The following is a 15002-nucleotide window of genomic DNA, read 5'->3' as shown; positions in this document are numbered from 1 at the left end:
GGGTAGAAAGACAAAGGTTATAAGAATCAAAACACAATTACTTTCAGAGGCATGGAAAATGGTTTCAGTTCACTAAAAGAGGCAATTCAATTTAATAGGCCTGAGCCAAAGTCAATGGTTTGGTGCCTTGGATAGGATAGCACAGTTCTGGTAGTAAACGGTTAAGTCTTTGCCAATGTTCTTAGTAGTTTGCCAGAAAAAGAGTTATATGTCGGGTTAGGATCGAGCAAGACTCCAAAGTTGGGAAAGTTTCACAAACTTTCACTGCGGCAGAAAGCATTTCCACACCGTGTTTGCACAGTACCTTATTGATAAAAAAAACCTGTAGCTGAGGCAGTTGTTCCTGGCAGTTCCTGCAGATCTTGCTGTTCCTGAGCTTCAGTCATGGGGACAAGAAGGAGGACGTCAGGAGGATCCTGCACTGCCCAGGGAAGACGCCACAAGCTTGGCTAAATGTCGGTTTTAAGGTGCGAGTGCCTTAAAGTCCACAAACTGGTATCCTTCTCACTGGCTATCCGGTTTACAACAGCACTCTGATGAAAATTCGACCAGTATGGAGACGGTGTCAGGTGGCTTGCCAGTTGGTTGTTCCCACCAGCTCAAGGGAAGAAGTTGTCCTTGAAGGGCTTCTCTGTCGAGGGAGTTTCAGGCAATTCAGACCTGCAGCAGGGCTTCACCGGGCAAACCAACGGTCCAGGAGTTGCAGCAGTCGTCTTCCTTCAGCTCGTCTTCGGTTCTTTCATTCCAGTGGTCGACTCTGCCTTCCAAGACCCAGAGACCTGCTTTTAAATTGTTTTCTCCCATTCATTCCAGCCTAGCTGTCACTCACCCAGCAGGATGGCTGTCCTTGCCGGACAGTCAGCCAGCCAATCACGCCAGAGTGCATTCAGGTCTCCTAGAAGACTAAGCACAGGGAGTTTTGGGCACCACCTTCACATCCTGTCTACCCCAAACACTCAGTCGCCAGAGGAGGGCTTCAGCACTGAAGCCCGCCAAAGGGCATCGAACAAAGGGACCAAACCCGGTTTGGCGCGCAGAGTTAAACACAAGAAGTGCCTTTCCTAAAAGAAACAGCAAAAAAAGATGACCGGAGTCTGTTTTTACAGAGGGGTCTTGGGCACCATATTGAAAAACAGGGCTGACCCGATTTTTAGCTCCCGGTGTTCGTGGTCGGGAAAAATCATGGTAGTTTGTTCTAAAACCACTGCCACCAGCCATTTCAAGAGGAAAGGGTAACGTTTGACTGTTACACGAGTGTTTAGACATAGGGGATGCCAGGCAACCCCTCCAGCACTCTATAGGAAGATAGTGTGTGCTGGGTCTATGAATTTAAAAAGACTAGCAAAGTCAATTTAACTTTACATGCACCGGGAGACGGTAGTCAGTCCCAGAGAAGGTATTTAAAGCTTGGGAAGTCTGAAAGACATCCCTGTGCCACTGCACGGAAGGTGCTGTGTGACACACAAGAAAAAGATGATGCCTATGGGGTTGTCTACAACTCCATATCCAAAGAACACAAAAGTAAAATACACATCAAAATACATGAAAGAGTGGGAAAAAAGGCTGACACTCTTTCCAGGTAAAAATTTTAATCCTAGAAATCCAGCAAAGTTGCTCGGGGTCTCAAAAGGTAAGGCAAATTAGCACATTCTTCAGAATTCTCCCTAACAGCCACGAGATATGGATGACATTCCAATCCACAGACGACAAAGTCACCAGCTGCAGTAAATGCAAATGATTCTTCATAATTCAGATATGCACAACTTAAATTCACGCTGGCTGTACACGTGACCCGGCCGAAGCAGACAATTAACATCGACTAGCGGTGGGAAAGAGAGCCTATCTCACGCTACGAGACCTAAGACTGCAACAGATATGTTACAATGTGAGACAAGTGTTGCGCCGAGAAGAGGAGCACTCTTATAGACCAATCATTCTTATTACCTTGAAAAGGTACATAGAGAGCTGTGAATCTTTGCAGATCCCAGGCCTGGGGATGTCAGCTGTAGCCAATCACAGTTTAGTATCCTAGGGGTGGGTAGCACCACACTGCAACATTGTTATAGATTGTAACTTGGGGATGGACTAGCCTAGCCACCTGACATGCAAGGACCAGTAGAATAACATGTATAGTGTCCACTATAGGTGGTGAGGTGCTCAACATCCAATCATGGAGCTCGATAGGTTTTCTGGAGAAGGCCCCAGGTTGTGATGTCATGTTGACGAAATATTGCACTAAAACCGGCCTGCGTGCCGAGGAAGTGGGTTGCTTTGCATGTATTTTCTTTGTCCCTGTGTTGATCCCTGTTGGTTTTGCCTATAATAAACCAGAGTTTGAACTTGCCATTGACTGAGTCCTATGTGTGTCTCGGAGGAGGGAGTTTGGCTCTCCAAGTCTGAGTATTCCAGTGTCCGTCTGGCATACCTTGGAGTTCTTCCCAACAAGTGGGACCCAGGGGCGAACCCATCATCCAGCGAACATTGGAAAGGAACTTTCATTTGTTAAAGGATCTTTTGGTTTTGTCATTTGAACACGTCAGGCCCCCGAAGGCAAGAGACTTTCAAAGGAAATGAGACTTGACCATCAACGGTCCTGAGAACTGCCATTGGAACTGTCATCTCGTGCTGAAGAAGCCCAAGACTGTACTGTGATCCAAACTCTCATTTTACCCCGTGCACAAAACGTGGGGAAGGGAGACCCAGGCTACCGCATGCTGACATTTTATTTGAGAAGACTTCTTACTTTTTTTGAAAACTATGCCACACCCCTTTTTGTAATAGTTGTGAGGTTTGGCAATAGGTTTCTTAGTATAAGTCTTTTATTTTGACACAACGTCACTAGGACTGCCTTATTTTTTATTCGATGGTCGCCACTTGCTGCCATCTTAGTTTTAGGTTTAGATTAGCGTTTTTCCAACCTGCATACAGCATTCATTGTTCAATAAACACCCTTGAACTGTGATCACTTGTGTCTGTCTTACTTGTTGTCAACATGAGTTTCCCACAGTACGTAGACCAAATATAGGTGTAATGTGTGTGTTAATTTCTTCCCAATATTTCGTCAGCCCCTGGCAATTCCACCATAGATGCCCCCAGCCCTCTAACACTCCGCATTCTCTCCAGCACCTATCGGAAATCGATGATCTCATTTTGTGTAAACGGACTTGGGTATAGTGCCATTGCTTCATTAACTTATACCAAAACTCTGTGACCTGAATCGACCTGGTGAGTCTGGGTATTTCATTCCATAACTTATCCCATTTGTTATCCAATACTGGCTACCCCAATGTCAGATGCCAGCAATGTTTGTATTTCAGTGGTATTTTGGGAATTGTGTCGGCCATAATTTTATGCAAATGTAAGATGAGAGCTTTGTTTCCCGGGTTGGATGTTATACATTTTTCGAATGGGGTTAGTTCTCTAATTGCTGCTTTCTTGTTTGGGGGAGCCAACATCCAATGCCGCATCTGGAAGTATTGAAATCGATCAGTCTCCTCAAATCCCAGTTCTTTTTTACATTGTGTAAAGGGTTTGGAGTCATTACCTTGAAACATGTCACGTAATTTATTGCAGCCAACCTGTTTCCATTTTACAAATGCACCATATTTGATGCCTGGGGTGAATTGCGGATTAGAGAATATCAGTGTGAGAGGTGAGGGGAAAGTCGTCAATTGGTATTTCTTAACCGCTGTATCCCAGACGTCTTCGAAACCAGGCTCATGATCAAACTCGTGTGCATATTACAGGTCAGAACTTGTTTAGGCAGCCAAAATGTGTCTATGAACTGTGGCCCACCCAACGCCCTCTCCATCTGGACCCATCTTTTCCCGGTATCTTCAGCGCACCAGTCTTTTAGGACCTAGATCTGAGCAGCGTGGGTGAACCTCAAAATATTCGGGAGACCCAGACCACCCATAGTTGTAGGGGTCATTAATGTGCTCAGAGCTAATCACGGAGCCTTATTATTCCATATACATTTAGAGATTGCCCTGTGCAGCTTTTGAAAAAAGGAGGCGGGGACCTGGATTGGTAGCGCTTGGAACATATAAAGGGCTTTGGGCCGGGTGACCATTTTTACTGAGTTAATTCTACCGAGCCAAGAAACCGATAACAGTGCCCATTTCAACAAATTGACCTTTAATTTCTTTTAACAAAGTGGGGTAGTTGCCCTCCTATTGTGGGGGTTATGGTCACTCCAAGCAATTAAATCCCTACTTGAGCCCATCTGAATTGTGTTTGTGGATGTAGAAGCTGCAAGTCATTAGAGGGGAGGGAAAGGTTTAACATTTCTGATTTGGTTACATTCATTTTTAAACCTGCGGCTGTCCCGAACACTTCCAGTTCCTGTACCACTGCTTGCAGTGTAATCAGGGGGTCAGAGGCCAGGAGCAATATATCATCTGCGTATGCCATAATTTTATGTGGGGTCCCTCCGAAGTCTATCCCATGGATGGTGTCTGTCTGTCTGATTTTCGGAAGGAGTGGCTCCATATGGAGTGCATATAAAAGCAGCGTCAAGGGACACCCCTGTTTGGATCTACGTTGTAGGGTGATGGGGAGAGATAATTGACCATTAATGAGTAATCTAGCACTGGGTTCTGTGTAATTAACCTTTATTTTGTCTATACAATTTGGCACAAACTCCATCCTTGCCAAGGTCAGAAAAAGAAACAACCATTCAACCCGGTTGAAAGCTTTCTCAGCGTCCAGAGATAGAAGGACCGCTGGGCTATTATTCTTTTTGACTTTCTCTAGGATATGACACGTTCTTCTTATATTGTTGTGCGTCTGGCGTTGTTTTATGAAGGCTGATTGGTCTGAGTGTATTATTATTATTATTATTTTTTTTTAAATATGAATCTGTTTAATATGTTATGAAACAGTCGCTCTAAAGTTAGAGTGTATACATTAGATAAAATGTAGCAGTAGGCTTTGCTGTATCTTGATATGGATGGGGCGCACTGTGAGAAGATCGGACAGAAGTGCCGTGGAAGAAGGGTTGAAAGTGAGCTATAAAAATCTGCCCGAATGAAGTCTTTTCTCCTACAATTACACAGAACAAAGTATGTAGAATGTTTAGAGTCCACCAGCAGAAACGTGGTCACAAAATAGTTTTGAATAAAACCAGTTGTTTCATACGCAGGATTTCTTCTGAGATAGATTGATTTTATCTCCAAGACTTAGAGCCATTCCCTGACTCTTTGCACGAATTCTTATGTGCCCAGTAACAGGGGCATCTGGTCCAAGGTGAATTGGCTTTTCAATGCTAACATTTGCAAGGGCATCTTCTCCAAATATGGAGCGAGCATAAAGATTGGCAGCCATAAAACCACAGTACCCAGAAAGTGCCTTTTCTGGGGTAAGGCATTTCATGTTGGTTGACTTAAGTATGTGTTGCAAATATTCATTCAGATCAATGATATTAGTGTTCACAGTTACTTTGTTTTCCCATTCAAACTCTGCCCACATCTGGCGGAACTCTGTATCAGTGCATGACGCAGGTTGGATATAGTCCATTATGTCAATATGTATATCACTTAGGACGAAACAATTTCTGTCACTTGCAGCTCCAGACACATCATAAACAATATTTCCAAAAATGATACCATTTTCAGTGGAAGCCACTTTAACGTTGGCCTTAATGTTAGCAAAATCATGAGGAGCAAGAGTTAAAGGAGAAGGTTTTTCCACTAGCTTCAAATAGCCTAGTGTGGCCAGTTCCAATGTGCAGCTCTGTAAAGTATCACTGGTCTGGTTGACTACAAGTACATCTAAGACAATGTCATACTGATTGACATGGACGTATGCTTCAGCATAGACCGGATCTGAGAAACCGGTAAGTTGAGTAACCTTGTTTAGTTTAGATGCCAGAGGATCAGCAGCTTCCTTTCTTTGTGTTGTACCCATTGCTGCCAGCAGACTCAGCTGGAACTGGTCTTCTTTAGATGACATTTCATTTTTAGCAGTGAGCTGCATGAAGGAAATGGGATCGTCTGCCTGCACAGTGACACTCCTCTTCTCTGACTCTTTCTTCTGAGAGAGTTTCTCCTCTTCTAGTTTAGCTGAAAGCATGTGAGAAAGAGATTGCCTGCATTCTTTGTTGAAGATGTCATTCATCAAAGGGGAACACTCTGACAAAACCTTCAGGCAGAGAGAGATACGGTCAATGTCGTCATCTGTGATTGGCTTCTTGGGGAGCGATGATTTTCCCAAGTGAAGAATTGTGGCCATTAGCAGCATGGCCTCAGCAACAAAAGAATTTTGTTGCTTCTTGTCTTGAACTAAGGCTACATAGCGTAAAGCAATCTTAGTCAATGTAGTAGCAAGAGAGGGTGCAACAAAGAAATCCCCTTCCAGAAGAAATCCTCGAAGTGGAGGTCTGACTTCTTCCTTTTTAGCTGGTCGTGAACTGCTTAGAGCACTCTGGGTAGCATAGGTGCCCATCTCTGTCACGAGTTTCTGGGCTGGACCAACTGTCACTTCCTCCTCTGGTTTACTTTCACCAGCTTCTTTCTTTATTTCAGCTTCCACTATAGGAATCTCTCCCAAAGATCTGCGGACCTCAGTCATCACACTTTGAATGTCATCCTTTGTGCTGCAGTACTCCCCAAGGATCCACAAAGCCCCGCGATACATTTTTACAGTCTTGATGGCATGGAAGACATCCAACATCTTTTCAACAATAAGTGGCCGGAGATTATCAAACAGCTGCTGCCTCATTATTATCACTGAGGATCTCCATCGACACAGTGATTACATTTGCAGCCATATCTGGAAACCGAACACTACAGGAGTGTAACGTTCGCACAAGCAGCTGCCTATATTTGTCAGTGTCTTCGTGTTCCGAGGCATTGTTTGTCTTAATCACTTCTTTCTTCAAAACGATCACCAGCTCTTCAACATTCCTGGAAGAAACAAGATCAAGGGCTAACTGAAGAGTTTTCTTGCGGACTTCTAAATCTGGAGTACTTAATACCCTTAGTATGTCCATAACCAGATCCTGGAGTATTCGTTCATGGGCAGGATGGTCCTTTAGCTCAATCAAGCGATCCAATACAATGAGTTTGACATTATTGTCACTCTCCTTAATAATCAAGTCAATATAACACTTGAGCAGCCGCCTTAATAGCCGTTGGTGCACTTGAGAGTGACCAGGGTTCCTGCAGCTTCATATTTCACTGCTGGGCTTGATGACTGCAGTAAATTGAATATGCAACGAATAAACCAAACTCGTTCAGATGGATTAGCATGGCAGACCTTGTAAATCAGTTCAACAATCACCAACTGCAGAATGTCTCCAAAAGTGTGCACTTGATCAATACAAGTGCTCAGATAATCCAATGCACGGTCCTGGTCCGCATGTATGAGCATCATGAAAGCATTTCTCTTGCAGCTGGCATCTTTTTCATTTACCAAGAAATCGTGGATCAGTTCAGGAGCATCCGGGATGAGGTTTTCAAAATTTCTGTAAATTGTATAGATTGCTAGGACAGCATTTCTTCTCACATAGCTGTGGCGATGTTCAAGACAAGCACGTATCGCTGGCATCAAAGGTTCCAGTAATTCTGCCTCTTTCATTTTACACAGAAATCGGAGGGTAGAGCCTCGAATGAATTCGTTAGGGTGTTGAAGATCCTTTCTGTAGGCATCGCAGACTAGAATCATTTCTTCCAAAAGTCGTCCATCTGGAGTCGTTTTAGGGACAATTTCCCAGAAGACGAGCAGAAGCTTTTTGATGTTGTGATCTTGCAGAGGTAGCACAAAACGAATGATGGTCATCAGAAGGCCCGGGAGCTCCTCTCCATTAAGGATCATGATAATTACCTTCTTCAGAGCTTCAGTCTTCGACTTCACATCTCCTTTTTCCAGGTCAGTTTTCAAGCTTATTTCAGATGGAGGCTTGGATTCCAGTGGGACATTGATAAGCGTGTAACATACATTTTCAGCGGCTGTCATGATGGCGGCGTTGTGCTGGGCTTTAAATGCCGTCTTTTATTGCGAATCTCGATGGGACTGCGATGCACTGCGTGTCCTGGGGCCACTGGTAACGACTCCTTCCCCTCCGGTGCTCCTCGCACTATGGTCTGTTCTGTGGCCTCTGGGTGATGTGGAAGCGGTCTGAGTGTATTATTAATATGGGCAATAAATCCTCAATCCTATTAGCTAAGACCTTAGTATACATTTTTGTGTCCCAGTTCATTAAAGTTATAGGACGGTATGACCCACAGCTGATCGGATCCTTGCCGGATTTCGGGAATAATACAATGTTTGCTTCTTCCATAGTGGGAGAAATGCGACCGAATACATACAGGAATTATATAGATGGGTTAGTCTAGGAGCTAATATATTCCGATACGTCCTATAAAATACAGCTATATATCCATCAGCACCTGGTGATTGGTTCAAACGGCAGGTAACATATGACCTTTAGGATTTCATCTTGAGTAATATCCAATTCCAGCTGAGCCTTATCTGCTGGTGCTAATTGGGGAAGAGCGAGACTGCCTCTAGATATGCTTTCTGAAGAAGTGGGTAAGGAGACTCTGACTGATATAGATTTGAGTAGAATGTGTGAAATCGTGAAATGATGTGGGGAGTTTCGGTGGTCGTCCCTCCTGAGGGGAGCTGAATCTTTTGTATAGTCTGGGATGCAGCTTTCTGCCGAAGTTGTCTAGCTAACAGTCGATCTGACTTGTTGGTTTTTACATAGTATTTTTGTTTAAGGCATAGCAGAGATTTTTCTGCTTTTTTTGTTTGAAGTAAGTTTAGTCTGCACACTTCTAAAGGCTTTTTGTGTAGACAGCCCCGGGATTGTTCCCATATTTTCCACTGCTCGTCTTAAGTCCTCCTCTAATTCTATTTCAAGTCCCATTTTTATTTTAACAAATATCTTTATTTTGGTTGCACACATGAATCCAGAATACAAAAACAGATCCTACATTCAACAAGTTTAGGCATAATTACAGACAAATAAAGGTTGACTGGGGTTTTGTTAGTGTCAACTTCTTAGGCCCTGCAACCAATTCAACTTGTAGTATGGATGTGTCGCATGTAAGGGTGTTGGAGGCAAAAACCCCACCTCTGTTTTTAATTGCAAAGAAACGTATTCCCTTCACAAAGTAGCTGCGCCACACTTGTTATTTTGTTGCAAAGTCTTTTTAATAGTCTGAAAATTAGATATATCTCCTAAGGGAGAAAAAACGCCCTATTGATTACACGTGTTTCTGCACTTCATGTGCCTTTCTCAAATCAGGGCAAACCCTGGAACCAGGCAGCCGACGTGAGGAGACAAATTCTCGAATTTGTAGGTGGGATTTGACCCCAAAAAACATTTGCAACATTTGAACAAGCTAACAAGCACAAACTAAGAATACACACACATGTGAACATGTCCGAACATGAATATTTGCCCTGATTTGAGAAAGGCACATGAAGTAGAGAAACATGTGTAATCAACAGGGCGTTTTTTCTCCCTTGGGAGACATATCTAATTTTTAGACTATTAAAAAGACTTTGCAACAAAATAACAAGTATGGCGCAGCTACTTGGTGAAGGGAATACGTTTGTTTATAATTACAGACAAGGTTTAAGGCACTACACAAAGTCACATAACCTCACAAACCTCATCTCTGTCCCATTGCCTCCTCCCTTCTCCACCCCTCAAGCGGCTTCAAGAGCTTTGCAGAACCAGTCTTGCCAGTTTAGGTTTATATGTCACTGCTGGGAACTCCCGATCGTAATCCAGGAAGGGAGCCCAAATGTCCGTAAATTGGTGTAGACGACCTTCTTTGTCCGCTGTGATTTTATCCCCCATCAAAATATCCCATACCTCAACCCACCAAAGAGGCAATGGCAGGGCTTCGGGAGATTTCCAACATCTAGCTATTGTAATCCGGGCCGCCAGCAAAAACTGAGATATTAATTTAGCAATTCTCTCAGAATATGGATAAACCTCTACCACTGGTGCGCCCAAAAGAAGACCCTCAGGGCTCATTGGGAGTTTGGTGTGGGTAACTGCTTCTATTATGGAAACTACCTCTTCCCAGACAGAGTTGATAAGCAGGCAATCCCAACACATATGAAGATATGATCACTGTGATCCACACTTCCGCCAACATAAGGATTTCCATGATGCTTGGAAATGGTGTAACTGGACTGCAGAGTAGTACCAGCACAACATGAGTTTCATGGCACATTCATTATTAGTAACACATCCAGAGGACGTATAGTTCCTAGCCCAAATCTCTAATCAAATCTCTAACCAGAACCAGCCCTCCAATGAGCGCCCTAAGTTATCCTCCCACCAGCACATATATACGGAGGCCGGTTCGCCAGCATGTCACCTTCAAGGAGTTTATATATCCTAGAGACACTTTTACCCTGGATGCCCTCCTGAACCGTCAGCTCAATGGCGCTCAGGTTGTGTTTGGCCCTCAGTTTCACAAATGGCTGTGTTATCCAGTGCTGCAGCTGCCCATAAGAAAATCTATCCGCTTCAGAAAGCTGGAAGGCCATTTTGCACCTGTTAAAGGTATATGGTTGAGCCCCCTCAAAGAGCTGGGATAGCGTTTGCAAACCTCCCCTCCTCCACCTCCAGAAAAAACCCCTGGCTGCATCCCTGTGGAGAATGCCGGGTAATAAAAGATCAGGGAATTGGGATTTAAGCCTCAAAGAACGTTTTTCTGCCATCGTGTCCATTCCCAGGCCTTCAGCATCACTCTGGTAGCGGTGAAGAGCTCTGGATGCCAATGTTTCTGCGCCGAGCGAGAATAAATGGCAGGGACCAAAAAGGGAGTGAGAGTCTAGTCTGTTCAATGGTAGCCCATTTGGGAAGGGGGCGGGAGAGGTCCAAGCCAGGAGATGTGAGGTCTGTGCCGCAATGTAATATTTATAAAGATCTGAAACCCCCAGCCCCACAGTCGAGCACCCCCCAGCATCACCCTTCTGGGAGTTCTAGCCCTCTTGCCCCATCAGACAAAGCACAGCACTTTACGTTGAAGATGGTGCCCGCCTCCCAGCCCTCACATCTACGGTCTGATTGGGCACGAGGCCCAAGCTGCTTGATCTATCCCTCTGTGCATACTCGTGACGGCCACTCCAACGCTGCTTCCACCAGGGTGAGAGCTCCCAGGGGCATTTTGTGTATTTTCTTCTTATTCTGTGTTACGTATTACTGCTACCTTAGCACGCTCGGCGGTGCTTCACCTCGAGGCCTCCCCTACTTCCTGGTCCCAGTGCCCGCCTCCCAGCCCTCCCATCTACGGTCTGATTGGGAGTGTCACCGCTGTTAACCAGCCTCCCCAGGGCAGCCCTCTCCACGTGCAGCCCCTGCGGCTAAGGGTCCCTAGGCAAAGGACGGCTCCAACATTGGTGGCTCCAGCCAGTGTCCGCAGGTGTCAGCGGGGAAGCCAGGGGCTGGCCCTCAACCAGCAGAGACTTAGCAAGGTGGGAGTGGGCCAGGTTAGTAACTAGATCCTGACTCTACCCTGACAACCCTGCCACATAGCAGATTCTCAGGTGTGTTCTAAAATGGCATTGTGAAAGTATTTAAAATTGCATTGTGAAGCCGTAGGCCTTTTCCCACTCTATACAGAACTCTCAGACCTAGGTGTGTTTTTCTCCTGTATCTTAACAACATTGTGTAAGTAGGGCCATTCTGTGGTTTACTTCTTACCAAAGCATTAATCTAGCAAATGTTCTACCATTGTCCGAGTGCCTGTCGTCTTGTCCAATCGTCGACTATTGTTTCATCTCTCCCTTTCTCGTCTGCTTCCTCCCCTTCCTGCGTCCTTCCCCAGTGTTCTCCCTGGCCCTACCCACCCCCCTCCATTTCCCCCTTTCTCTTCTCTCATATCCCCACCAACTCTATGGTGCTCATTGTCTCGCCTATCTTTTCTAACTGCTTCTTTATCGACTATCCTACTCTCCTCACTAAATCTGGTAGGAAGAAGTTTAAAAAGGATATCCTGGTCTCCAACCTAGGCCTCCCTATCGCTGACACCTATACCAGTGCCTCCTCTAGGCAAACCCTCACCGACATCCTCTTTTTCATTCCCTCGCCAGACCAATGACTCTTCATATGGTCTCTGTGCTTTCTCCTCTCTCTTCTTCTCCCATTAATGGTGCCACCCGGTGGGAGGCCCTCCTGGCCTCCTTCGACTCCTCTAAGGTCATCATTAATGTTTACCTGTATGGTACCGTCTTGGTACAAGGCCCTCAGGCCAATCTTCTCCTCTTTGATAGACGCTTCCCGCGCCTCATCAATTTCCTTCCTTCTTCTGCTGTCCCCTCTCTTCCCTCCATGGCTTCCTTGCCTCCCTCTGTTGTCTCCTCCTTGGCTACCTTGACCTCTCTCCCTTCCTCCTCTGCCCCCCCTCGAGCTCCTTCTACACCTCCACAGGGCGAACCTGTGATTTGTACAACTCCCCGGAAGTCTTTCAAGGACGGCAACCTTCTCCATATTGCCAATCTGAACTCTCGTTCAGCTGTCAAACACTCCTCTGACATCTGCCGCCTCCTGGAAGAACTTGACCTTGATGTCCTCGGTCTCACCGAGAGATGGTTCATGGACAGCTCTGTCACGAGCTTTGACACTCTCCTCCCTTATGGTTACAAGATCCAATCCGCGCCCAGGTCCAGACGCTCCGGAGGGGGTGTAGCACTGACCTTCCCTGAGTGTATTCCTGCCTCTGTCATTCCCATACAGGCCTATTCATCTTTCGAATGCCTCGTCTGCAGGCTCTGTCTCTCCTGGCCATTCCCTTACTGTGGCTACCATTTATTGGCCACCCGGTCAGATCTGCTCCTTCCTCTCTGAGTGGGCTGATCTCTCCTGCTCCCTCCTGGTCTCGACCACTCAACTCCTCCTTCTTGGAGACTTTAACATCCACCTGGATGCTTCCTGTCCTTCCTCTGGTCTCTTTCGCGGCCTCTGTGACTCTCTCTCACTCTCTATCCTCCCTTCTGGCCCACTCACTCTGCAGGGCACACTCTGGATGTGCTGATCTCTACAAACCTTCCCCTTTCTATCCCTATCACCACTCCTTTCTCCTGGAGTGATCACTTTCTCCTTTCCTCCCAGCTCACTCTCTCCAGTGCTGGAGTTGGCTTGACCAACTCAGTGCTGGAGTTGGTCAAGCCAACTCCAGCACTGCCACCTACCTTTTCGGTTATCCGACCCATGAAGTGTGTGTCAGCTGAGGCTTTTGCTGCCACTTTCTCACCCCCGCCCCCCCCTTTGGCTGACTCACACCCTGACCTAGCCCTCTCCATGCTCCACTCTGCTATCTCTGATACACTTAATGTTCTTGCCCCTGTCATGAGGATCCGCTTGAAGCCCAAAGCCAAGTGCAACTCCTGGTACAACTCAGACCTCGCTACCCTTAAACGCAAGTGCAGGGGCTCTGAAAGGAACTGGCGTGCTGCTGGTACATCCTCTGACAAACTAGCCTGCCGCCTGCTCCAAAGACAATACCGGCTCTCTGTCAGCACCAAGAAGAGAGCCCACATCCAAGTCTGCATCTCTGCGGCATCTAACAATTCGTCCAAACTCTTTAAAATCTACAAGGAGCTGGCCAATCCTGCTGCAGTCTCTACCTCTCCTGTCCCCTCCCAGGCCCTCTGCATGGCCCTGCCTTCTCATTTCATCTCTAAAACTCAGGACATCCTATCCTCTCTCTCTTCCTCTCACCCCCTCAACTCTCTGCTCTTCCTCTGGCCCTTCTTCGGCCACTTCTCCTCCCTCCTTCTCTTCCTTTGCCCTGTTCTCTGCAGATGAGGTTTCTAGACAAGTCCGATCTATGAAAGTCTTGTCAAAACAGGTTCACCCCTATTCCTCCAAAACCATCAAGGACCACATTGTCACCTTGGACCCTGCTCTGGCTGTCTTCTGCAACCACTCCTTCGCCACTGGGGTCTTCCCTTCCCTCCTGAAGCACTCCTTTGTGCACCCTCTTCTTAAGAAACCCTCTGCTGGCCCATCCTGCCCAGCTAACTATCGCCCAATCTCCATCACTCCTTTCCTGGGCAAACTCCTGGAAAAGCTGGCCATCTCCCACCTTAATCTTCACACTGAATCTGTTGGTTGTCTCCATGACCATCAGTCTGGCTTCAGAGCTGCCAGAAGCATGGGAACTGCTCTCCTGAACATCCGTGAAGACCTGCTCTCCAACCTTGATTCCAACACCCCCTGTGTCCTCATCTTACTTGATCTCTCTTCTGCCTTTGACACGGTCAACCATGCCATCCTGCTCAACCGTCTCCATGATAATCTGGGTATTACTGATCAGGCCTTGGCTTGGCTGACCTCTTTCCTCTCCGATCGACCCTCCCAGGTCCAACTTGGGTCCTTCCTCTCCTCTATCTCTATCTCCGTATGTGGTGTTCCCGAGGGGTCTAACCTCTCTCCCTGGCTTTTCAACCAATACCTGGCACTTCATGCCCACCGCATTGCCGCCCACTACCCCAACTTTCAGTGCTATGCAGATGACACCGAACTCATTTTCAGGCTCCCCTCTGCCACTTCCTCTCCATCTCTCATTTCTGACTGTCCGTCTGCTATCCTGGAGTGATGTGCCGCTCTTAGGGAGAATTCTCTGTTAAGGCTAATTTCCCAAACCTAGTGAGTCCCCCAGCAGCTTTGCTGCATTTTTGGGTATTTTTTTCTCCTGCTAAGAGTGAGACTCTTTTCCTCCCACTCTTAGACATGATTGGAGGTGTTCCTTTGACTTTGAATGTGTTCTATGGGTTATGGGGTCCTTTACCCCATAGGGTTTCATGTGTTTTTGATATGGGGGTTACACAGCACTGTCCATGCCGTAACCCAGGGGTGTCATAGCGACCCCCAAACACAGACTCCATACCCTGGGACTGACTACTGTCTCCCAGGGCATGTAAAGTCACCATTGGCTTTACTAGTCTTAAATTGTGAACAGAACCAGTACAAACCATCATATTGTGGACGTACTGGTCGGGGCAATTCGATTGCCCCGGGGTCTGTTGTT

At 46.4% G+C, this 15002-nt stretch overlaps 1 pseudogene; it reads right to left on the bottom strand.

Annotated features, from left to right (window-relative positions):
- Positions 1-5095: 5095 nt before the first annotated feature.
- LOC138481025 (coatomer subunit beta pseudogene) lies at positions 5096-8099 on the bottom strand (annotated as a pseudogene).
- Positions 8100-15002: the final 6903 nt, after the last annotated feature.

The sequence above is a fragment of the Ambystoma mexicanum genome, chromosome 5p (assembly GCF_040938575.1).
Source record: "Ambystoma mexicanum isolate Mex_15411 chromosome 5p, UKY_AmexF1_1, whole genome shotgun sequence".
Taxonomy (NCBI): Eukaryota; Metazoa; Chordata; class Amphibia; order Caudata; family Ambystomatidae; genus Ambystoma; species Ambystoma mexicanum.
Note: the sequence above shows the minus strand (reverse complement) of the source record. Positions and strands in the feature narration are given on the sequence as shown.